Below are 27,337 nucleotides of genomic sequence, written 5' to 3'. Positions count from 1 at the left end.
TGGCTCCATGAAAGTCTACTGAAAAAAAAAATCAGTGAGTCCACCTATCAATTCCTCAGACATGCCCAGCTTTCTTAGAATTCTCTTAGCTCCTGCTTTCCTGTATTTTACTGAAGTAAATGGAAGATTAGTGGCATTTTGGATTTTGGATTTTCACTCACATTGTACCAGATGCCTCTCACTCCCTCCATGACTTCCTCCAGCTTCTGTTTTTATTTCTAGGTAAATTACAAAAATGGGTTGTTTTTATGGTTATTGTCCCTCCAACTCCCCGCCCCTCGTCCAAAGTCAAATATAAAAGCCCTGAACTCGGACACTCTGCCACCCCTCATTTTACTGGAAATGTAGTCTGTTTCCTGTTAAAACAACATGGTAGCAGTTTTTGACTCATCAAAATGGTCAGGATCTCATAAAATAATTTTAAATGAGAAGTAGAGATCTGTGTTCTAGCCATTCCTCTACCAATGAGGGGTTCCATGACCTTTGGCAAGATATTCAATTTTCCCTTGAACTGATTCTATAAAATACAAATTGTGATAGGCATTAGTTCATGATGTCATAGAAATATCCATATATACATATTTGGATATCAAATCTGTGATAATACTTTAAATAATTTAAACTAAGTGAATGCCTTTCAAACTACAGACCTCTCAATTCACCAAACGATTTAGCCTTTAAAAAATGGCTTTATTTTTATTTTTTGAAAATACAGATTGCATCTTGCTTTTCCTAAGTATGTCGAAGTTAGTTTGTGAACAGATAAATCTTATGCACCCCATACACTATAATCAAAAAACAAAACATTTGCAATAAGTTGGTATTGAAACCTGCTGTTCTCTTTCCCAGTTTTTCCAATTTAGTTCAAATGTTCCACTGTTTAGCAGGCTCAGATAACTTAATCAATGAAGCTCTTATTTTTGGCATTCTCACATTCCAAATTAAAATTACATTATATTTTTTGGGGAAAACCCCCCACCAGTACCATCTGTGAATTGAATGGTGTCATTACATCAAAGTACTGCAATTAGAACAATAGGGTAAAATTAATGCCAATGTTAAGTACAGATGTGCCAAATATGATGGGTAGTTGATACACAATTCAAATTGACAACCACGTGCAACGTGGAAAGTATCCAGGCATAACCCCGGATCCAGTTGGCCAATGGATGTCATGATTGCCTCACAGAGAACATATTTAAAAGAGATTTATTTGGCAGTAAGAAAAAGTTAGCTTCAAAAGAACATAGTCTATCCTAGGTTACTCATGCAAAGCTTTCATTATCCCAGGATGAAAAAGGGTCCAGGGAAGATAATCCAAAGGGAACATAACATTCCATAGCCACAGAGCAAAATTCCCATTTTTTTCCTTCGGGAATATAACACTTGGGATTTGCATTATATGGCAGATCATTCGGCATTATTAGTCTAATGGCGCTGCTTTTCCAATTTTGTAGCTATGACAAGCTATTAGATTTAGCAGGCAACGGGGGTTTCTTAGTATAGGTTAATAGGATAATCCATTTTATTATTTAGGTTCACCATCTGTAAAATCAGATTTTTAGAATGTGTGGTCATGGGCTAGAGTTCCATTCAGTTTAGGATGTTCTGATGTTTGGAATGACTGCTCATGCTAAAACAGTGGCTTTACTTGCAAAATCACGAGATGTTTAATCTCTGCCATTTTAAGTTGACAAAGTGTGGTATTAACAAAGAGCTGTAAGTTGTTCGAGGTGTAAGAGTGTGGATGAGTCAGTGGCAGATATCACTATCAGCCCTTAATATAATAAGTGGTAAATAGCATTTCCCTATGTTAAAATAATTTTGCTTTACTAGATCCAGAAATTTTTAGCAACAAATTTAAAGCAAACTTTTTGTGTGTGTGAATAGGCATAATTAACCGATAAGCCTCATAGCAGCAGCTTTTATTTAAGCAAATAAGTTTCACAAATGAGACAATATTTATAAAGCAAGGAGATCAGTTGCTAGGTCAACAATTATATGGAGATATCAACTGATGCGTTTCTGCTCACGAAGGCTATCTTGAACTGAGGTCATAATGATATTTCTCTATAGAACAAAAAATTGCAGCCCAAGGATAATGGCATATTCATGTTCTTTTCTGAAATGCCACATTTCCACATTCCTTGCTTTCATTATTGCTCAATTTTCTCAGTCTTAAGCAAAGTTTAGAGTGGAAAAGGGAACAAAAATAATGTAAATATAGGGTACTAAGAGGCATAAATTCTCATCTGTTTATCACTCATCATTACTAATCTTAAAATTTACCCAAAATTCCTTTATAGGTAGTAGTAGAGTATCTCTTAATATTTCCCTCAAGGACACTTATCTCAATAATAAAAAGCTAGGTTACTTTTTAATAACTTAGCCTAATAAATACTTACTCAGAACATAGGATATATGAGGTGTTGCAGATAAACAGTGTTGACTAAAACTGCTCTCGATACGATTATCATCTTGTAAGAGGTCCCATATAACTACAAACAAAGCAAAAATGAAAAAATCACAGAAGAAAAGGAGTTTTAATGAGGGAGAAGTCACTTCAGTTTGGAGGGATCAGTGGCGATGACATAGGAATTCTGAAATTATTTTTTGTGAGTTGTGGGAATAAGGAAATGAGTAAATATGTTGATATTGTTAGCAACTAATATTCTCACTGTGGCTGAAGGGAGATTTTAATAAATTGGGGATTGCAAGGAAGAATTCTATGGTGTTGGATTGAAATTATGGTTAGTAATGTGAACCCATGATATATATTCATGATACATATCAGATATCTATGTTTCATGATCTGTATGTAACTCATAGTGTATGTGTACATATATATGAAATTCACTACACACACACACACACACACACACACACACACACACACAAGTATGTATTTTTTGTTTTAAATTCTGGCCACTGAATGTTCCTGGCAACAGTGACATCACTATAAGCAATGAGCTGATTTAACACCCAAGTCTTGGTTTCTAAATACCTTTTCCCATTGAAAGGAACAAGACCACCTTATAGAAATGGTTGGTTACAGAGCTAAGAAAAAGAAAAGACAAGTTGAGCTTAAAACACTTTGTTGTACCAGAAAACGAGAGAATGCTCAGAAACTAAGGGGGAGCATACCAAAAGGAGACAGGAGCCAGCTTGTGGGACTCCCATTGGCCAAATCTGGGTTAGTTTGATTATTACACATTGAACTAAAAAAAAATCTAATAAAGGCAGGAAGGAGGAAGAAAGACGACTGGAAAGGATTTTATGATAGAAAGTCAACAACACATGTTAAAGGAATGACAGACTTGAGAAATCACTGTTTAAAACCATAGAATAATTGATCCAGTGCATGCTAAAACAATGGGAGGATGGTTTGGGGGAACAGAATATTTTATACAGTCTCATGTTTTTTCAGGTGTAATTTATTAATTATACAAATTAAATAAATGTACCTTAATGGTACAAAAATTCGATGGCCACCGTAAGCCAAGTGATCAGATTTAACAACAATAATATGACAAAGTGCCATGCTGTGACTCCCGTGGTGATGCTTGAGAAGCACAACATTGGTCACGTAGAATCCCTTCCCCAAATGCATAGCCTCAATCTAATTGCAAACAGTCAGATGAACCCAAAACGTGTGACACTTTATAAAATGTCACTGTCATAGAAGAGGAGAGGAAGTAACGCTTGTGGAAGGATCACTGTTGTATGTAGAAATTCAGACGTGTCTTGTGGTGCACGATTAACTTGGCCTTGGATAAAGTTTACTTCAAATGGACTCAGCTCTTCTGCGACTGTGATGAAGAAAACTGATGCGTGGTGACAGCACTCGGGGCTGGGAAGTGACACAGGGATTCTCTGTTTTTCTTTCCCTTCTCCTTTCATCTCTTCTTTTTTTAAAAAAAAATTTTCTCCGTATGTTTGAGCAATTACAGTGCGAATGTCACCCAAATAAATGCATGATTAAATCATAAAATTTGAGGTAGTTCATGGCAAAGTTTGCATTCAAATCCTCAAGTTACTTCACTTATGTGTGCTTTAGCTTTCTCATCTAGCAAATGGGCATGATAATACTACCTATCTTGCAAGGATGCTAAGGACTAAGTGAGTTAAAAATACTTAAGAAGAACGGTGGTGGTATAGGGTAAGTATTCAACAAGTCATAGCTATTGTTAAAGAATGAAATAATTTATTGTCTGAAGCATGATACTTTTGAGAACAACTTGAATACTTAGGCTGGGATAGCAGGTGTAAATAAGGACTTTTCCAGGAAAACCAGGATGTGGACTAGTCGGGGTTCTCCAGAGAAACAGAGCCAATAGGAGATATATATACATACACACACATATAGGAAAATTTATCATGCAAATAGGCTCATGCAATTATAGAAGCCAAGAAGTCCCCACGATCTGCTGTCTGAAAGTTGGAGAGCCAAGAAAGCTGGTGGTGTAACTCGTAAGTCCAAAGGCCCAAGAACCAGGGGAGCCAATGGTATAAGTCTCAGTCTTAGTCCAAAGGCCCAAGAACTAAGGGGCCAATGATGTAAGTACCCCCCTGAGTCCAAAGGCCTGAGAATCAGGAGCACTAATGTCTGAGGCCAGGAAAAAAATTGTTATCCCAACTCAGGAAGAGAGGAAATTTGTCCTTTCTCTGCTTTTTTGTTCTATTCTGGCCCTCAGCAGATTGGATCCTGCCCACCCGCACTGGTGAGGGTAATCTATACTCAGTCTACAGATTCAAAATTCTAATCTCTTCTGGAAACATCTTCACCGACACACCCTGAGATCATGTTTCACCAGCTCTCTGGATATCACTTAGCCTGGTCAAATTGACACATAAAATTAACCACCACATATGGCCACCTCAGCTATTATGGTTGTGCTCCTCAGAGTAATTGCTATGTCTTTTGAATGAGAATTTATTATGTCTATGGCACTGAGTAAGTTATGATTTTATTTAATCTGATCAAACTATGTTTAGGGAAATGTTCATTGTCCTCTTATTCTGGATAGGGAAACCAAGTGACAGAAATTTTAATTGACTTCCCATGGTCACATGTCTAGAAAAGGCTTAACTGGGATTGAAAGAGGCTGTCTCTGATTTCAAGACCCATATTCTTAGCAACTATTCTGTATGCTTACCCCACTCAAATGAATCCATGATCTCTCACTGCACTGATGCACGGAGTATTTATTGGCCTCCAGACTTCAGACAATCCATTTCGTCTAGCCTTAATACTTGCTCTTGGTGTATAGGAACATGCGGTCTTTTTCATAAATATTTGACTTCTGCTTCCATCTGTCCATAGTACCCTCTATGGTAAGTAATGGTATCTGATTTAGCACTCAGTTATATGTTGTGGTCTTTTTAAACGCACTGCGATAAGGGGGCAGTGTAACAGAGTGGCTCTTGGTTGGACAGCCTGGATGAAAGTCCTCATTCCACACGTATTGTCCATCCGACACCATCGCAGTCCTTCAATGAATGTGTTCAGATTTGAGGAGATAAGGGAAGATGGCAGCCTTAAAGAGGGTCAAGTTCAGGGTACAGTGCTCTCATCAATCAAACCATCACCGTTTCTGAATACGTCTGCTTACCTGCAAGTCACCACAGCAATTCTAAAAGGTACCCTCCCCCCCCCATAAGGCTTAGGTCTCCCATAACCACATGCCCTCTTTGCTGTATTGCTTCCTTTCTCTCTTTTCTTCACTCATCTATTTTAAAAAGTCCATTTTCACTTCTGCCCCCTGTTTCCTCCCACCAGATCTCTCATACTCCGCTATGCGTGCTTCCGCTATGAATAACACATCAAACACTGGAATAATGGGTGATTTAACTAATATCCTATAATGCAATACCCATTAGTGCAATACAAAATAATATTATGAGATTTTATTAGCTCATATTAGTAAACACAGATTGCATTGAAAGCTGTTCTTGTTTTATTTTTGAAATGCTTGAATACGATAGACTAATATAAAATACCCAAATTATGCTGTTCTGAAACTGTAAAGTTGAGTTTCCTGCTGAGCAGGTTATGTTAAATCTTTTCCTTTTTCTTTATTCTTATGAAGAATAAGGAAATGGTGGCTACGGGGTTTCTCTTTGTTCGCCTTCCCTGCTGCCGAGGAAACAGTTGAAGAGCACTTCCCAGGAAACTGTGTCTGACCTCCTGTCCCTTGCTTTCCACCAAATACTAGTAACAACATCAAATGCCACTTCTTAGCATTAAAAATTGGATATTATCTAACATTAGCGTCTACATAGCACAAGGTAAAGGGGCTTTTTGGCAGAGAGCCAGGTAATTAGTTCAGTGCAGACCAAACAAGACCATTCGAAGCCTCATTGGAGAGTCCTGGCTGTGCTTCTAAAGTCTCTCTCTCATCCTTGCTATAGGAAAACCTGTCAAAGGGTGAATTTAATATTTTCACTTTAAGTATTCCTCTTTTGAATTTTTACCACCCCCTACAATTATACCAGCTCTTTCATTGAACAAAGCCACTATCACATCAAGGTCATGGCTATATAGGAAAAAAAAAAATCTCACTCAAAATAATAATGCCATATCTATATCTTCTTATGCGAATAATTTTGAGGATGAGAATAGAGTGACACCAAATGACCATTTCTGAAGTCTGTCAGTCAAAAGGCTTTTCTCCTATTAAGCAAGGAAAGGATCGTGCGTTGGTAATAGAATCAATGTTGCTAAATCTAACTGAAATATTACAATTTTTACTTTGTGAGTAATGGATCTTTAATGTCTGTAAACAGGGTATGGAATGCTTCAAAGTTCTTTGGCTTGAACTATCATGAATGTCTCAGTGATACTCACAGATTATAGATCATAGAAAAACATTTTACCCCATGGTTGGCTACTTCTTGAACATAAGCTGAGTTATTTTTACCAGAAGTATTAATTAATCAATAAAGAAGAAAGGGATCCTCTACTGATAATACACAAGCCATACACAAAATTCTCCAGTAAGCGTCTCCTCCATGCTAACGTTTAGTTAGCGTGGCTTCTTACTTGGCTAAACCCTTGAACTGCTGCCTTATCTCTCTCCTTACCGATAAATTTCTCAGAAAAATTCTTATAGTTATTTCCTCTATTTCCTCATCATCTAGTTTATTCTTAGTCCATTAACATTCAAATGTTACCTATGGTCTTTCTGAAACTGTTCTTCGTAGGTTGACTTATTGGCCACTTAATTATAGGTAAATACTTTCTGGGTTCCGACAGGAGCAAGAGGAAGGAGGATTGCAGTGTTTTCCCCTGGTCAATGGTTCCTCCTTTCTAGACTTCCCAGATGCTACGTTCTGGGACTTCCCGTCCGGTCTCTTTCAGGATGGAGGAAATGCTGGTAGATGAATCTAATGGACAATGAGTGGCAAACAGACAGGAGTTATCAAAGATACATTTCCAATGTAGAGACTCTCAGGGGGAAAACAAAATACTTTTATATAGTTTTCAGTGATCACAATTGCCAAGGAAGAAATCATGACTGATCACATTGCTGATTTCTGAAGCTTTTTTAATTTCTCTCATTTTCCAAGTAGTTTTCATTCCAAAAACATTGGAGGCATAACCTCCTGCCCTTATGATTATATCTTAATATTTAAAGACAATACATTTCATTGGCTTTCACCTTCATTAGCCACCTTTCATTTTTTTTTAACATTTTTTATTGATTTATAATCATTTTACAATGTTGTGTCAAATTCCAGTGTTCAGCACAATTTTTCAGTCATTTATGGACATATACACACTCATTGTCGCATTTTTTTCTCTGTGAGTTATCATAACATTTTGTGTATATTTCCCTGTGCTATACAGTGTAATCTTGTTTATCTATTCTACAATTTTGAAATCCCAGCCACCTTTCATTTTTAAACATTGCTGACTAACTCCGTTTCCTCTTTGACTTGCTTTCTCGCTCGTTTGCTTTTCCTGGTATAGCAAACTGGTTTCTCTTCTTCTCCCTCTTTGCAGGTCTTCCTCTTCTCCACGTTGAGATCTTATAGTTTATTCTGACCCTTTCATTGGAAAAACATAACTTTTCAGGCTGAGTACAGCCAGAAAACCAATCCCCGTCAGCTCTTGGACATGTCTCCTATCATGTGATCAAATATCCCTCTGTCTAGAGCAGTCATCCGTTTTGTGTCTCTCTTGTTTAAGCTAAACAGAGTAAAAGCAATCCAAGAGAGGGGACAAGGCTATTAAACAATTCCTTTCTATTCATACAGAGCAAATTGTATCATATATCTATAATATGCATGAGGGCATAGCATAGCCCCAACTTTTCCTAAAATAGAAGTTAGCAGTGGAAAGTAAGAGACTTACAAACTTTTAAAGAGAATAAAGAGGTGCATAGATAATCATTGATATACACACCATTGATTTAATTATGTGAAATGAAAGTCCTGATTTCTAAGAATGACATCCTTGGTGGCAATGATTAGGTAGTTTTTGATATGGTAATGGATAGACCATAGAGAATGGATTGATCCAATGTATTTCTTGTGTTCTTATGAACTTCAATTTACATTTAAAATAAATTATAACTCTTCTCCTCTGACCTATCTGTGCACCAATAATTGGGGGAGGAAGCTTTAGACTTGATACACTTTTTACTCCTCTTCATATATCATCATTACTTTAAATTATAAAAACAAATCTTGTCCATGTTTTTTCTTAGAAGTGGGCAAAGGAAAAAAAGGTTATGCATAACAATGGACTGAAGATTTACATGTTTCTAAAAGACATCTCAATTGCAATTTTCTGATCCCACTGCCCAGGGATTGTACCTTCCCATAGAACCATAGCTAATAACTGAGCCCTCAGATTACCAGTGGTGTAAATGACAAGCTTTCATTTTGCTGCAGTTGATCACATTGCCTCAAATTGTGTTTCATTTTATGGGAACATACACACCTTTATGAGTGGAATATTTTTGATTCTACAGCCTGTGGAATGGGATAGCTAGCACCCAGTCATGCAATTTATTACAACACAGTCATTCCTCATCTTGAAAACTTACATTTCTAGGTTCTTAGCAACACACAAGGTAATCTTTTTTTTTTTTTTCTTTGCTGGAACTTTACTCACAAATAGACAGGGTTTTTTTTGTTTTTGTTTTTGTTTTTTTGAGAAGGCAGTTAGAGCACAGTACTTGATAAAGCCCCTTGAGTCTTTAATAGCAAAGTGGAAGCCAAAAGTTGTGTCTCTGTGGAGAAAAGCTACAGTGTTCAACAGTGAGGCATAGACAATGGAATTATGCATTCCTTTCTTGTTTTTTTTTCTCCGTAATATTTTCCTTGAACTGTTCGCTTGTTATTATTTTAATTGAAGGCATTCTTTCTCAGGGCTGAGGTTGTCGCAAATGAGTCAGAGCAGTTTAACTTGTCAAAACATTGAGGGATCTAGATAAAATAATTAAAAATTGTATGGAAGACTACTACATGAGCAAATGCCAAACAATGTTACAGAGAGATATTATGATCAAAAAGTAGGCAAAATAAAGGCCCAACATGGCAACAAAATTCTGTAATTGATGCTATGATTCCTGAAAAGGAAAATTCTATACAGACACAAAAAGACAATATTAACATGGCAATTTATGTCAGACCAAAAAAAAAAAAATTCTTAATGTAAGCCATAGAATGTTGCAGGCAGAATATTATTTGGCTGAAGAGATGGGAGTTTAACAGGGTAGAGATTTTATGACTGACCTGCACTTAATCTTTCCCCTGATGAACATGACTTGTCTCTTTCTCCAACCCTGAGCTCTGTCAACTAAGGTGCAAAATAAAGGGTGACAATCCTTGGCATGTCAGCTGGCTCTTCATGTAGCTCATGACATGGACAGTCCCATCCCAGTGTTCTCAAGGAATCAAATGTCAACTCCCCAAGGTCCGCAGGGCAGCATCAAAAGGAATTAACTCTCAATTTTACTTTTTTTATTTTTTCAAATGGAATGTTTCCCAATGAAACAGCGAGGCCCCTGCTGGTGGAGATGTTTTTTTAAATTTATTTTCTCTCTTTTTCTTTTGAATGGAGGTACTGGGGATTGAACCCAGGACCTCATGCATGTTAAGCACACGCTCTACCACTGAGTTACACCCACCCCCTCAATTTTACTTTGTTGTTAATTTACAAATTTCTTCTTCGGAGATGAGTCTGCTCCTTGGATTGGCTGTCATCCAATCTTATTCTGTGCAGTAACAGAAATAAGCAACATGTGTCCCTGCTTAATATTTTAAATACCTTTACTCCCACTAAACAACACGTAAGACTAGAAAGTTCATGAGGACAATTCTACATGAACCCAGACCCCTGTATCTCATCTTAGAAAGATAAACCAGGTACAGAGAGTCCAAAGTGATTCAATCAAGATGAATCTTGAATCTCAAAAGAGCATAACTTTGCTGTGGTTTTTAAATTGTCTATTTCTTTGGGCAACTAGAGAGAATGCCCTCTTCATTACTGTATTGCAGCAACTACCACAGGTCTTATTCATGGTAGGTGGGCATCCAATAACCGTTTGCTGAGAGACGGATTGGGTGTATTAAAAGTTCATAACATACCAAGAATAAAACTAATATTTCTAGAATGCGTGTTTTAACATAATACACTATATGCAGGCTTGAAGGCTGTGTGGAGTGGGATTCATTCACATAAACTGGACACTTTAACGTTAATACAACCTACTACTAGACTAGCTCTTCTTGGTGGCCACATCACTCTATAGCGATAACATCATAAACAGGAAAAAAAAAAAATCACAGCGCTATCCTGTACTACTTATACCAGAATTTATAGTAACTGACATATATTTATGAATAGAATGGTCTCCCAGTTTCAAAGTGTAACTCAGATTATAGAACACGATGAACTTCACTTAAAATTTCTTAGATTTTTTTCTATCTTGCATGTCAACTTTTATATTGTTTTAAAAATTCCTTTATGCTTAATTTGCTGCTTCATTTGGATTATGCTAATGGGCTGTTATTGACTAATGTCTCCAGTTCAGTTCATCGCGCACTGGGCAGTATTCATCAAATGCTCCTTATATGCCAGCTGAAATTGGTAGTGGTTTGAAGGCAGAGAGCCAAATTCATCAAAAGGATAATGGCTAAATATATTTTGTTTTGTTTTCTGAATTTTAATGACTGAATGGAAGATTTATTCATTATTTATCTATTTTTGAATTTTATCAAATAGTTCTTGTGGTAATTACCCTATCTCTGTATTTATAGAAAAGTGGCACATTATCCAGATAATAGCCTGATTCCATATTTATGAAGTTTCTGTTAAAATTATAAATATAGATACATGGAACGATGTGGTTAATGCCAAGGAAAGCCACTTATAGGTTAAAAATGGGGGAAAACTACAACTAGCTAGCACCTTTTGGTGAAATTAGTATTCTGCATTTGAATTCCATGGGGAAAAAATTATTCTCCTTTAAAATGCAATTTATTTTAAAGGGAAATGTTCATTTATTCTTATTGATCAATAACATCAAATTAAAAAAATAAAAAATAAAATTTAATTATACATTAAAGATTAAATTACATTGAACCTGACTTTTTTTTTTTCTTTTAGTGTAAAAAACACTAAATTAAACAGTGGGCATGGGTGTCAGTGATGTCATATAGCTACACTTTTAGTTATCATATTTCTGAAAACTCATATTGATATTTATCCCTTTAAAGGGAAACACCAAGAGAACTCTACTTTTATTGAGAAGGAATTTAAAAATAAAGACAAAACAACTTTTAAAAGAGAGCGGTTTAGAAATAGGGAATATAGAATAATAAATTTCCAAGGCATCTGAATTTTCTGCATTGGAAATAAAATTGTATAAAATTATTATTCTAAATTCATATTTGCAAGTTGGAAATTGATAACTTTGCAAAATTCTCTATTTACATTTTTTGACTGAAATTTGACAGATTTAGGTTACTCGGAAGTCTCTCAACTTCATTTTTTCTTCTAGATATATACAATATACATATCTAAGTGTGTGTATTATGCTTTTTCCACTGATTAAAAGTAGACTGAATTGGAAGTGAGTTTTTCTCCCCAAAATAAATGGAATTGAACTTCACTTAAATTCCCAGAGTAAGGCAGACTGGGCTTCCATCAAATTTGGTGGCTTGAATCCCTGACAATCGTTTTCCCTATTCAGAGATTATTCTGTGAAGGCGTGTTATCTGTGATTCACCAGAAAAACAAAGACCACTGAATCTCTGCAATTTGACACCTAAATACAGGACTTCAAAAACTCAGCTAAAGGAATGAATATAGAAGAATGAAGTTCACTATTAAATAAATTTTGAACAATTCATTTAACTGTATTCTCTATAGTAACTTATAAGTACACAGTAACTGTAAATCCCTATGTATTAGGGTGTTAGTAGAAACAGCCTGGGTTCTGAGTGTCCAGAGTAGTGTCTGCTGGGGTTCTGGTGTAGGCCTTTTCCCTTTCTTTGCTTTGTTTATCCTCACTCTCTTATCAATTTCTGTGTCCTATGATATGGACATCCTAATCTGGTGATAATCCTGTGTCAGAGCTGACACAACTTACAAATTAATAAACTGCAGAGGTGATTATAACAAAAGCTTTACTTTAAAATATTTTATTGATTTTTGAGAGGCTCACAAACTTATAAAAAGTTGCAAATATGGTGCAGAGATCATTTCTTTTTCCAGAACCATTGAAGAGTAAGTGGTTAACCTAAGCCTCATTACTTTTAAATACTTTAGTTTGTTACTTCCTACAAATAAGGACATTCTCCTATATAAACACAAAACAACCATCAAAATCAGGAAGTCAGCACTGATGCATTGTCACCATTTGATCCTCAGACCCCATTCATGATTTGCCAGGCATTGCAATGAGATCCTTTATAACAAAGGATTCAACCCAAAATCTCGAGTTGCATTTATTTGTCATGTCTCTTTAGTTCCTTTATTCTGGAACGGTTCCTTAGTCTTACCCTTCATGCTGTTTATACTTTTCATGATAAGAAGCCAGACAGAACAGCTCTTAAACTGAATTTGTCTGATGTTCCTCATGACTATAAAATGGGGGTGATCACCATATCCACCTCATAGGATTACATGAGGTAACAAGTGCAAATTATTTCATGCCTTAAGAGTAAGGAACCAAGAATGTTATTTATGATCAACATTAATATTGTCATTGTCACAATTCAAGCATTGATGAGTCAATGTTTCCCCTCTAACTAAGAAGGAACTAAGCATAATGATTTCTTCTTATTTGAACAAGGCTTGACTTATCTTAATAATTTCTCTTGATCTTCTGTATATCACTGAACTGGAGCCATTCAGAGGGTTTCCAGGGGGTGGTTATTTGATGGTGTACATTACACCTGCAAGTTTAGAAATAGTGATAAAGACCACTGCTCACAGTTAGAATAGAAATTCAGAAAAGCATTTAGATATGTTCTATGTCAAAGTCTCACTTTGTCCCAAGAGATTTCAGCTAGAGTTATCCAAACGGATGTCCCAGGAGCGTACCATTAGTCCCCTTCAGCCCACATCAGGCGTGCTGCTTCGGCATTTCTTGGGATGGAATCCATTTCAGGCAGGACAGAGATTCAGCTCTTAGGCAAAGCAGGGGACTCTAGGAATTTAATTCACACGGGGACACATCCCTCGTGGCATATTTAATTTCACATAGGCTAAAAGCAACTCAAAAATTCCTCATATTCTTTGACAACATACCCACTCAGTGGGCAAGCTGTAAGAGTTGTATCCTAGAGAAACTTTAAAAAATTTTATTTACATAAAGGATGGAACAATTCATTACAGGAAAAGAAATCCACTTTTAACACAAAGTCCATCTTATGCCCATATGGTTTTCCTTTTCTTTGAGTTTGAGGATTCCACCCACCAGTCATCTTTGGAAAAAGGAAAGCATCTAATGTCATGTGTTACTTACTTTCTCTGAGGCATGTGAAAGTCGCAGGGTAAATTTAGATAGTTTTGCCCACCTTGCTGCCTGTAAGCAAATCTGATTGTGAGAGATTCCACTGAAAGCCTCACATGCTCCTTGGGAAGAGAAGGGGTCATTTTTGGCTTCCAGAGATCCTGGACACTGCTTGTACCCCAAGAACAAAACTGGGGATATAATATAGATGGCATGTTGCGTGCTGCCCACTCTATTCCAAGTTCCTGAGCTTGGCTGACAAGGATAATATATTGGAGAATTCAAATAAATACCCGTAACACCACTATTATTACTTAGAAACTTTTTAATAATTAAAAATCAAATATAATCTCTAAGCAATAACGGAAACAAGTAAGAAAAATGGAAACCCTATTGAACAAAATAAAGGAGATGCGTACGCAGTAATTGCATTCATCAAATACATCTTGAGAAATAATGTATCAGTAACTCATATGCTGAGGGAATAGAGCCGGCTTTTCCAGTCCAGCCTGAATGGAGGGGTTTTCCAGGATGTGGGACCTCCAGTGATAAAACTGGGATGTGCTGGTACGCTAAGCGCACCAGGTTGGTTAACAGAGATAAGGCAGTGAACTTGGCTTAGTGTGCGGTATTGGTGGGTAAGATGCTGTCACGTGCTCCTTCACCCCAGCCATGCAACCTCTGAAACATATAACTTATTGGATATTCCAGAGCCTCTTACACAGACTTGTTTGCCAGAATGAGTAGTAGGAGGTGTAATTAATAGAAGACCTGCAGCAGACATCACGTTAACTACAAGTACTATAGTTTTTTTTTAATATGCAACTAAGAGTATCAATTAATCACCTTCTGAGGGAAGGTGTTACCTGAGGGAATTCTCCATTTTATGATTCCTGAGTTTGAGGCACTATGCTCAGACGCCCCACCCTAGCCCCAGGCTGTCTTCACAATGGCAGTTTTGTCCTGGAGAACGTTTGCTCCCTCAGGCAGTCTCCGTGATTTCTACTGATCAGCTGGGTCCATATCTTCTTTTGGAAAACAGAGACTTTTTTTTTTTTTTCAGTCAACCTTTGGCATCCTTGACTTTAGAAGAGAAAATCTCAGAAATTTGTTTTTTATTCACTCATTTGTTCATTCACTCATCTCTTTAACAAATATTTCTTCAGCAACTACTCTGTGCCAGATCATGTGCCAGGTACTAAGAATTCAGCCGAAGACTCTCTAACATTGTCTCCACCATCACTGAGTTTTCAGTCTAGGAAAGAATGTAACAATAAATAGGCTTCACCTAAATGACCCCAGATAGCATCAGCCCCAGAGCACAGATGTGATTGTATTATCATTAAACAATCAGATTTCCCATTGTCCCTGCCGACCCACTCTCCATCCTCATCCACCCTGCTCTATGACCAGCGGGGAATAAATCCATGGGTTCCATGCCCCCTGCCTTCTGCTTCTCCTGCACCCACTCCTTTGCAAATTCTACCTCTGCAGATAAACCCTCCAGGCACTCCCCTATTGCGTGTTCCCTCTGTTTCCTGTTGGGACATTGATGATCGCACAAAGTAACCTTTGTCTATTTCTGGGGCTCAGAAGAGACAATTTCGCCAGCCTCCAAGAACATACTCACGCCCTTTGGGCTACTGTTCTCCTACCAGTCTCCCTTTGGCATCTCTAGTGTCCACGGGGTATTTGGAGCATCTGCTTTCTCCCATAGGTGTCCTGCCATTTCTGTAACCACCCCTCCATCTGGGGCATTCGAGAGCTGCAGAACACTCAAGATGCCACACCAGCATCAGAGGAGCTTCAGTCTGGGCTGACTCAGGTAGACACAGCACACAGGACTCACAATACTTTCAAGTCCCCATGAAAATTCTTTAATTCCTTTTAGGATCAGAGAAAGAAGAACTTTCAGGTTGAAGAAAATGCTTTCTTATGGAATATTAATATATTCATCTTGATGCCAAATTATTCAAACATATTTCTTAATGTGTGTGTGTGTGTGTGTGTGTGTGTGTGTGTGTGTGTGTGTGTGTGTGTGTAGGAAGTGGGCTATGGAGATAAAAGTGCCTAGAGCCCACAAAAGTCATAATGTAACCCTGCCTCACCTTATGCATGAATCCCACAGGGAATTGGATGCAATCATACCTCTTCCTCTTAATATCCTACTTTTATTCAAGCATTCAAGCGCCCTTCTTTTCTCATCCTTCAGCAGAAAGTCACTCATGCTCAACTCATACATAAATATGTCTTGCAAGGCTACCAATGACATTACACCCTCTGACTTACCCAGCCAAATCAAGACCCTCTCTATGACGTAGCAACCGCCGTACCGTGTGAAACGAGCTGTGCTATTGAAAAAGTTGACCTGAGTCCTGACATCGCCTAACCCAACGTCCTGGGGATGGGGAAGGGCTGGCAGAGGTGGCTTCTAAGCTGAGACCTGGAGGAAATGGGTCAGGAAAGAGAGCCCAGGCAGAGGGAAGGGCGTGTTTAAATTCCCCTCAACCAGTGAAAGCAGGTAGTAGGACAGAGTGCGGTTGAATGGATACGGCGAACTCATTAAAGGATTCAGAATTACTTGAACTTTAATCTGAGTGCAAACTGAATGCAGTTGGTTTTGCATTTTAGAAAGAGAACTCCAGCTGCACTGCAGGGAACTAGAGAACCAATAGGAAAGGGGGCAGGAGCAGGCCCAGGCAGGGCTAATGGCAGGTTGCTGGAGGAAAAGGGAAGCTGGTCGTCTGAACTTACAGTGGCAGAAGATATTTGGTAGAAATATTACCTGGTATTTGGTAGAAAAAAATCAATAGAAATTGTTAATAGATTAAAAGGAAAACTGAGGAGAGTGGAGTTTTAATTCCTCACGGACTTACTGAGAGGCCTTAGAAACTATGGAGCTGAAACAGAGCAGGAAGGAGGATCATTTCAGTCCATCCAGACAAGGGACTTCATATCCTGTGGCACAAACTCCCTCATTCAATAGGTATTTTTGAGGACCTCCTTACTCGGCATCTGGGATATATTATGAATTAGGGCAGATAAGAGTCCTTGCTCTTTGGAGCTTACAGTGGAGCAGGAGAGAGAAACCTTAATCCAATGTAAAGCATCCACGTTGTAAATGTTACCCAAGATGGGTACCTGGCTCTGTGGCAATGTATTTCAGGGGAATTTGCAATAGTGAAGAAGATGAGGGGTGATTCTTGTAGTAAAGTCATGGTTGAGCTGACCTATGAAAAACATGTATGTGTTAGCAGGGCTGAGAGTGGACAGGTCTCTTCAAACTGATGGAGCATCACATATAAAGGTTTGGTGGAAAGATAGACCATGATGCCCTCATGAACTTGAAAGGCACCCAGGGTGGCAGGGGCGCAGAGAGTAAAGGAACCATCACACGGGATTAAGCAGAGAAGTATACGGAAGCAAGTGCTGGCAAAATCCAGACCAGTTAGTTCAGGCATCCAAATTCACAGTAAGGAGTCTTGTTCTCCCAGGTTTGCCTTAAACATGGACAGTGGTGGAGAGATGCCAGTTTGTATTTCTAAAGCTCTCTCTGCCTGTTGGATGAAGAATAAACTTGAGGGCTGAAGAATCGACAGGGGGTATCCGTGAGCGGGCTGTTGCAGCGGTCCAGACGAGAGATGATAATTGCTTGAACTGTGTGATGGCGGTGGAGATGGGGAATTTCGACAGATTGGAGAGATGTTTAGAAGGAAAATAAGCAGGACTTGGTGATGGACTGGTTCTGGGAGGTGAGGGAAAGGAAGGTGCCTGCGTTGATAACTGGGGTTGATGGGAGTGTCAGGAATGGAGATAAAGACCACTGGGAGGGGCCAGATGGACGCAGGTGGTGATGGGAGGGTGGGAAAGTGGGATGCGCGGGTCTGATTTTGGGCAGGTTGAGTTTGAGTGAGCTTTAGAACCCAAGTGAAGGTGGAGAGCATGTGCCTAGTTGCTCACTTGTGGCCTGGTCCTTAATCAGAGCATTAGTCCTTTGAGGACACAGTCCATGTTTTTCTCAGTCATAAGGGAGTGATCTCATAACTTTGCAAATAGTTGAAACTGTAGTTCTTGGCGACAAATAGAGTTGGCTTGCCCCGAAGGGAACTGTCAATAATTCTTCTTTAAAAGGATGAGTGACACACTCTTCCCTCTTCTGGGCTCTCCATCCCAGCATTAGCTCAATGAATCTCTCATTCTGGATCCCTGAGGAAGAAAGCCTCTTGTTACTCCAAAGGTAATGTGCTGTCTGTTCCTGGAACTGACTTTCAACATTATTAACCCTTCAACGTCTTCCCAGTGCACTTCCAATAAAGCCCAGACTCTTTGTGATTTGGCCTTGCCTGTCCCTTGGCCCCCTTCCACATTCTGATCCCTTTTCTCACTCTCGTTTTCGCTGTACTGACCTATTTCCAATTCCTTCCACAAGCTCGTTCCCACTCAGACCTCTGCACATGCCCTTTCTCACCCTTTGCTTGGCTACTTCCTACCCATCCTTCAGATCCCAACTGAAATGCCACACATTCAGAGATACCTTCTCTGCCCCTCTGCTCTTCCCTCCCTTCCTTACTCTCTGTCTTGTCCTCTGCCCTTTTCTGTGAAAGCACACATCACAGACCATAGCTGAATATTCATTTGTGTATTTGACTAGTGTCTCTCTCCCTGACTAAATTATACCCTGTGACAGCAGAGACCGTGTGTAATATGTTTTTCAATATTAAGCCAGCAAAGATGCCATGTTTATTCAACGCATGAATGAATGAATGACTAACTGAAGTGCTTCCTCTGTGCCAGGGAGAAATCTAGACAGAAAGATGCCTAAGGTACCAGCTCCACGCTCAGTGTCCAGTGGAGAGAGCAATGCAGGGCAGTATTTCGCTCTAGCAGGTGCACAGACGGGGTGGGGTTGAAGCTGCAGCAGGTGAATACTAACTCTCCCTGTGAGTTTTGGGAAAGGCTCCCAGGAAGGCAGCATTTAATGTGGGTCTTCAAGGATAAGCCGGAGTTCAGTGGGAGGAGAAGGGGAGGAAGGGCAGACAGACAGAGCACCGTTTGTGGAGAGGCTGAGAGGTGTGAGAGAACGCGATGCTTTTTGGGCAGCACTGAAATGTCTGGCCCATGAGCAGGAGTTCACGGAAAGGAAAGGGCAGAGATTAGGCTGGTAAGGGGTGTTGGAACAGATCAGAAAGCCCATGCTGTTTTGTTTAGATTTCATCCAACAGGGAATGGCAAATCATTGGAGATTTCTAAGCCAGGGGATAATTTGGTCAGGATTGTGTCTCAGTAAGGCTACTTCGGCAGCAGATGCACACATGTTTGTGTGTGTGTGTGTGTGTGTGTGAGAGAGAGAGAGAGAGATGCCTGGAGTTCAGGATGTGGGCGAGAAGTTGGTAGCCCACAGGGAAGATGATGTCACAGACTCGGAGGCAGTGGCTGTGAAGAAAGACAGTGGAAGATGGATTTTGAGGGATCTTGAGGAGGAAGAATCGTTAGAACTTGGACTCTATACTCTCTGACCTCATTTTTACTCCTAAGATTCTGTGACCGATATATTAACTCCTACTCGGGCCTCAGAATTTGGGAGAAATATATTCTTAAAGTGTTTCTGCTTTTCCAAAAATAAACTCAAGGAACTTGGATCTCTTAGATGAAAACACAACAGAACTATACATTATACAGCAGTATGGGTTCCCTGGGGTGGAGTCAGAGATGCATGTATGAGAAAAGTGGTCTGACTGGGTTACTTTGGTTAGGATAGCAGAGCGGACAATCTGTGTAGACCTTGGGCCAAACATCCTAATAAACCTCTCCTGCTTCCTTCTCATGACGTGGCCTTAGATGAATACATTGCAAGTTAAAAAAAAATGCCCCAGACGTAATTTGAGGCAGTAGGAGGAATTGATATTTCCACATCCCTACTTTTTCACTGTCACTAGTGTGTATTTTTGATTTATCAATTTATAGGAGTTTAATAGCAATCAATAGATGAATTTAGATATAGTAGACTTAAGAATTGCCAGAAGGCTGGTGTGGAGTAGGGGATAATATAAACCAAATGGTGGCTGATATTAAGTTTGGGTGAAACTGAGAACCACAGAGAGAGGGCAGATCTGAGGAATTATTATTTAATAATAATCAAATTAACCAATCTTTGAGTGAAATGAGCACACGTGAATTTGCGGAACTGTTCAGATCAGTGTTTATTAGGTCTATGTTAAATTCATTTCCTAATTGTCCTTAATGTATGGCATCAGGAAAACACAGAAGATGGAAGAAATACCTTCGCAGTCCCCAGGGATGGTTCCCCGGGGGTGCTGTCCAACAACAGCCAGCAGCTAACACGGGGGAGAGTGTGACCAGCCAAACTGAAACTGTTCAGTGGCTTCAAAGAAAAGTTTCATATCCTGGCCAATGTGGTATTTTTCTCCTTGCAGTGAAAATTAGTGGAAAAAAATATCCAGAGCCATAACAAGTCATTTGAAAAACTTGAGGGGAAGGGGATTACTCACATTCTTTAAATAGTAATTTGTTGATTTATTTCACTCTTGGGAGAAGAAACAGTTCTGTGAATAGTTTTCCTTATTTCCAGAAAAGCCTTTATGTAAACTTCAGGTGTCTCGAGGACCTTATCTTGTACCCCCAACACAAACATTGCATTAAAAACAGTTTCAAAACTATTTAGTTAAAGTTTGTAGCACATGATCCTCACCTAACATTTCTCTGCAGAGGTTTTAACTAAAATAGATACAAAACAAGAGATTAATCCTGTTACGGAGAGCCTGACCTCAGAATGATGGCCTTCCGAACAATATTAACCTGTGCCATATGCCCAGTTCCTTCAGCTAATTAATTACTAGCTACTCGTTTCTAGCAGTTTCTACATTTGATTCAAGTGCTAGCTTTGCTGGCTGTTGAGTCATTTACTACGAACATTTTAGTCTTCCTCACTTGTAAAACAGAATTTATATTAGGGCCTCCGTACAATTTGTGTTGTAAGAGTTAACTAAACACAAAAATGTGTTTTTCAGTATGTGTGTGTGTGATCATAGGGCCACAAATTATTTTCAAGATGGTTAACTTATCCTTTCCCCAAGCCATTCTCCTGGAGCTACACCACTACTGAAAATATGACTTATTTACAAATTATCTGTCACACAAACAATTCAAGGGTGTATACTATGCTTTCAAAAAACCTTTAAGTCTTTGCAATCATTGTTTGCATTCAGATCTTTACATATTGTGGGGATCGGGGGCCATCATTCCTAGTACAGTGTCATGGTTAAGACTTCTCCACTTACTACTAGTTCTGTGTGTACTAGCAGGTTATAACCTACACGCGTCTAACCTAACTGTGTCTTACTTTCCTCATCTGAAAAATGGGGATCATAATAGTAATAGGACTTTGCATCATAGGACTGTTAGGACTCACTGATTGGGAGATATTATTGACAAGAGGATTCAAGAATGGTTTCCAGATTTCTGATAAGGACAACTGGGAGTACAGAGAGCCATCATTTGAAATATGGACTCCAGGGGTAGGAGAAGATATAAGAGGAAAGCCATGGTTAAGATGTTCTCAGTTTGTGCTGCTCACCAATTCTCTTAGATGTGAGGAAGGGTCAGTGTGGATTTGAAAATAAGCCTAAGGTTGTATGGGTTTGGGAGTCCGTTTTCCTGAAATATTATACCGTATTGAATGGCTCAGGGAGCTCTGGACTATTAAAGGTAGACTTTAATCTAGAGCAACCTCTTCATTCGACGGTTCTTCAGGTCACACTACTTGTGATAAAGTAGCGTGTTATGTTGGTGGTCCCCAAAGAACCACACCTGCTGATAGCCACACACCTGCGCGGTCCTCTCCTCTTGACTCTACAATTCACTATAATGAGTAGAATCCAGCAAAAGCAACACTGTACTAATTTCAAGTCTAAAGCTTAAGATGATGTGGGTGCTTCTGCTTTTGTGTTCTTGGAATCCCTAAGCCCCACTGAGAAGTCTGGCTGTTCTGTAGGAGAGGCGATGTGGATAGGGAGATAACCTGACACACTGGGGAGAGAGACAGTCCAGCTGACCCAGTGTCCTGATACCAGGTGTCACTCCCCACGAGCTGAATGCAGCTCCTGGGTGATCACCCTCAAGACTGGGCTTAGCTAAGTACAGCCAACCCACACCATCATTAGAGATATGTATTTTTTAAGCTACTAAGTTTTAGGGTGGTGTGTTATGTATTAATAGCTTATCAAAACAACTGCAGAACCAGGACAAGAATCTAGGTCTTCTGAGTTCTAAGGTCGTCTAGGTAAGAAATATGTTCTGTTAGAGTTTCCTCTCAACTTTCCCAAAAACTTAATAAAGAATGCAGGTTGAATAACTCTACTTCTTTTTTCCTAGTTGGCTCAAGTGCAAAATTTGTGTAATGATTAACTTCTTGACGTAAATAAACTATATATCCTGAGATTAATGAAAGTTACCTGTCAATTAACCATGAGATAGATCTATCTAGCCATCTATCCATCCATCCATCCATCCATCCATCCATCCATCCATCCATCCATTTATTATCTATTAATTTATATCAAAGAACTAGATGGAAGCTCTCTATCAAACATCTGTGGCTTTCTGAGTCATCATGAAGTACAAGAGAGGTGGAATGAGAAAGCCACTTTTTCTTTCTTGTCACTTCAATTTTAAATCTTTATAATTCTCATGGGGGAATATCAATGGTGGCAGGTTTTACTTTGTTGAATGTTTAAAACTTTGATTGAATTTTAACCGTTCATGAAATATGATTGCTTGAGAAAAATCACCAGAACTTCAAGACCATAGACACCATCTTCTGAAAACAAACTACTCTCCAAGTAAATGAAGTTTAGAGGATGACCACATGTCATCTCTCAAGGAGGCAACGTAGATCTGGCATGGGTCTGTAAAAGAAAGCATCTTTTTATTTATTTATTTTTTTTAGCATGCAGTCTTCTGTTTGTGGGTTCAAATATTAGATATCACTGTAGAACGGCAGGAATCCTATCCATTTCTAAATTAGAATTACATTTGTTTGGGAACTGCTCAGAAGTCTGTCTCATGGCATCTGACAGCTTGACAAGGCTTGTTGCCATGGAAAACGTTTGTGATGTTATATAAATATACTCCCAGGTCATGAGCTGCCGTGTATTTTTTGGACATTGCTGCTGAGAGGGAAATGACTAAACATCTTTTTTAGAAAGGAAGAATAACATAGTAAACAAACAATAATAACAAGTAATAAATATGTGTGTATCCAGTAAATTGGTGCTCTGTTTTCCTAAGAATTAGACTTATGTTCTAAGAACCATTTTAGCTATAAAAGTTCATTTATTGCAAAGGCTTTCCCCCACTTAAAATATTCTTATTACCAGTAATTTTGCAGTATTAATGGTTCCACTATTAATAGACTGAGAGACAAGGGACCTATTCTTCTTGTTCTCTATCTGTTATTCCATTAAGTAAGACTGCCAACCTCGGACTGCAGCTCTATAATGAACCGTGTGCTCAAGCCACAGGGTATATCCTCAGTGAAGGTTGTCCTCACATGTTGTTTTTGGTGCATGTTACGACTAGACAGGAAAAAAGTACAACAACAAGATGCAAGGGGGAAACACTCAATTCAGGTTAGGATCTAAAATAGCCGTTTTCTTTGGAATTGGTGGGAGGTGAAGAAGTGTTGGGGAAATGATGTGGAAAGTCATGGGTGACATCTCTGTAATTTGGCCCCTTCTTATGACTGATGCCCTTTGTGTGAGCTCCCGTGGTACCTACAGTCTGACACACACAAGCCTGTCCTCCACCCTCGCTTTCTCTGACACACTATCATTTATTCAGCCATGAATGCGACCTGCCAGATTCTTATGCTTGGGCAAACAGTGCCTACCTTAGGAGTCAGTGCTGACTGCCCGTGGGGATGCTGCCTTTGCTGTTGCCACGGTGGCCTCTGCTGCTGTTCACCCCTTAAGTCAATAAGGGATGTTACAAATACCACCGCCTTACGCCACAGTGGAGCGGGAACATGGCCTCCTCATCTGTAAGTACGCCATCTTTCTCTTAAGCAGATGCCGAAGTCACTTTCTACCACAGTCTGGACCCTCTGAAGAAGAGTAATGCCACTCGTGTTTTACAAGTCCACGTATTTGAAAACTACTTATTTTTTTTTAATGGATTTGCAGGCGTTCCGCAATAGGAGCAATACCACTCCTATTGACTTATGCTGTGCGTCGTTGAGAGCGGGTTGGGATGGAATGGGACACAGCTATCTATTACACCAGGGTGTCGGGCCTCACCGAGCCGCATCACCCCGTGTGTATAGAAAGAAAAATGGACAGAGGTCGAGGCCACATTGATGGAGAAAACATAACCAGACATTTATCTGATTTTTCACCCTGGCAGATCACTTTTACCAGCATCACATGCTTTGATTCTCTCTTAAGCCCAGCAAGGTGTAGATGCAAGTGATATTTCATCACTGTACAAACGAGGAAACGGGGGTTTGGAGAGCTTTAGGGGTTGGCTCAAGCTGCACATCATGTATGTGACAGAGGTGGGCTTCTCACTGAGCAGTAGCACCTTGCTGACAAGGCATACGGGGCTCACTGCGCGCTGAAGTCGCTCTGGCATGCTTTCTCCACACTACACTGAGCACACTTTTTCATGAAGAAGTCCTCAGCCCAGGGTGGAGCCAGGAGAGGGGTGAGGGGGCGGAGATTCACTTCTCCCTGGCTCCTCTGGCTCCCTTCACCGCCCGTGGAGGCTGCTGTCTTGGGGTGAGATGCCCTGTTGTTTTTCTCTCTACAGGACTGACGCTCTCTTTGCACTGGAAACTGAAGGCACAGAAACAGAAGGAATCTGATGTCATCCAAACGAAGGAAAGCAACTCATTTTATTTTTAAACACTGCACCTCTGACTGTTTTTGCTGTAATCTATCCAGGTAGCTCTGTCTGCAGGAAAAATGAAGCAAAATTAACAGTTGCTTGAATTATCTCCATTCTTGAATTTACTCCATGGATACAAACACAACTCACAAGGAGATTAAAAAAAACAAAAACAAAAACAGGTCCGTATATACTGGTAAATTTGAAACAAAAAGTTTTTCAATTTTTAAAATTTATTTATTTAAAGTTAACATTCTTAATTTTTTAAATAAAAATTTTAAACTTTGGAAACTGAAACGTGGATCTTAGTTTTTCTATTTTTAAATTATTTTTACTTTAATTTTTTTTTTTTTTTTTGCCAATGGATGTACTGGGTAATAAATCCAGGATCTCATGCATGTTAAGCAGAAGCTCTACCACTGAGCTATATCCTCACCCAGTGTACCTTAATTTTTTTAAATAGAGTTGTTTTGTACTTTTTGACAGCCTCAAGCATCCTCACAGTCTTTGTACATGATAATCTTGTAAAATTATAATAAGATCTGAAGTTTCCATATGATTAAGCCTATTAAGGTATTCTATGTCATACGGTACCGTTCTTAGAATATTTAGTTTCTTTTACTTTAAAAATAAATACAAACAAAATACAGTCATTGATTAAGCATGTTGTATTCCAAGTATTTTCAAGTAAGTAATTTTATTTATTCTAGAGAGTAATAGTACTATTTATAAACAGTCTAGTTTTTCTCCTTTCAGGCATATGATAGGATTGCACTTCCTCACTCCTTTGTAGCTGGATATAGGCACATGACTTGCTTTAACTAATGAAATTTAATCAGAAGTGACATATATCACTTACGTGCAGAAACACTTAATTGCTGGAGCAACTTTTCTTCTCTCGTGGCAATCATGAAGGCACAGAATATAGCCTCCATAAGCCTGGGTTCTTGAGTTACTGCCATGAAGAATCACTACATTTTGGTGATTATTTGTTACTGTAGCATAGCCTAGCCCATTCTGACTAATATAGCATTTAACAGATGAGGAAACAAAGACTAGGAGAAATGAAGGGACTCACTCAAATTGGCATAACAGAGTTACAGACCGACTTCACTGGTTCTTCTGGTCCAGATTTGCAACGTCATTCCAGGCTCGAATAATACGTTCTCCAAGAATCTCAAAATTAAAAACACCTGATTTAACAAACATGTGCTATGTGTCCACATTCAAATTAACTGGTTCTTTTAATTGAATGGGAAAATTACATCAGTTAAAGGAATAGTGGTATCGGATATTTAAATGAACAAAGATTGAACATACTAACACAAGTCATTTTATGGATAAACACAAAACTGCTATGCTGTGGTCTTAAAAATATTTAGAAAAGTGACATCTCTGAGTTACTTAAACCTTCTAGCTTTTTCATTCAGACAGGCGACTTCCAAATAGTTAATTCTACCTACTTATTATAAGAGATTGAGAAAGGGAATATCAGCCAGGAAGACAGTCCCTAAACTACTCTGAGTACATGAGACTTCTAACATAGTTGTAAGAAGCTTAGAAAATTCACTTGCCATTTCCACTAATACTCACGGATCCCTGTCATCTGAACACACTGATCTATGTTCAAGTGAAAATGCACTTTGCAAACAGGCTTTTGGTTGAAAATATATTTTTGCAAGATTTCATGACTTGGCAGCCCAATTTCTTCTTTTATACTAAAGAGATTTTTGAAAGATGAATATCTTGGCCACTTCAAAGTCACACAAATTTCACTCAGTTTTCACTTCGTGTTTGCTCTTACTAGTGATATTTTAATATCCCTTGTTTAACTGCTTTTGATGTCGTTTATTTGCTGTATTTTTTGGCAGCCCGTGCCCCACTTCCTTTCAGCTTTCACCAATGCCAGTTACTTTATTTCTTTACCTGATGTTTTTGCACATTTCCTCCAGAATCTAATCTACCAGGATTTATGAGAGAGATATGATTTCTTATTCAAAATAGTCTTAGAAGCAGTAGAGCTCAAACTCCACAGGAAACATTTTTTAAAAATAATATTCAGTCTACTTTTATGTGTCAGATTGGTCTGTCACAACTCACTTAACCCTTCAATTCCTTAGTTTCCCCATCTACTAAGTATGAATAACTGCCATCTTCCTCAGCTTAAACTCCAAGACTGTTTTGAGAAAAATTATGTTTCTAAAGCTTTCTCAGCCTTATATAAAGAACTAGGTATACCTAAAACATATGAATCAAACCTCTAGACATTTGGGACAGAGGCATTTTAAAACAATTATGCTAAAACCTTTGGAATGAGCTGGCATGTTCAAAGTTCAACAGAATTGGTGTTTCCAAGTATCAAAGCCGATCACAAGTTGATTTCACAAAGAACTTAGCAGACTTGCATCATTTTAGACTTCAATGTCTGAAAAACAGATGTTCCAATATTTCAAATAATCATA

The sequence above is a fragment of the Camelus dromedarius genome, chromosome 25, assembly GCF_036321535.1.
Source record: "Camelus dromedarius isolate mCamDro1 chromosome 25, mCamDro1.pat, whole genome shotgun sequence".
In the NCBI taxonomy this organism is placed as follows: Eukaryota; Metazoa; Chordata; class Mammalia; order Artiodactyla; family Camelidae; genus Camelus; species Camelus dromedarius.
Note: the sequence above shows the minus strand (reverse complement) of the source record.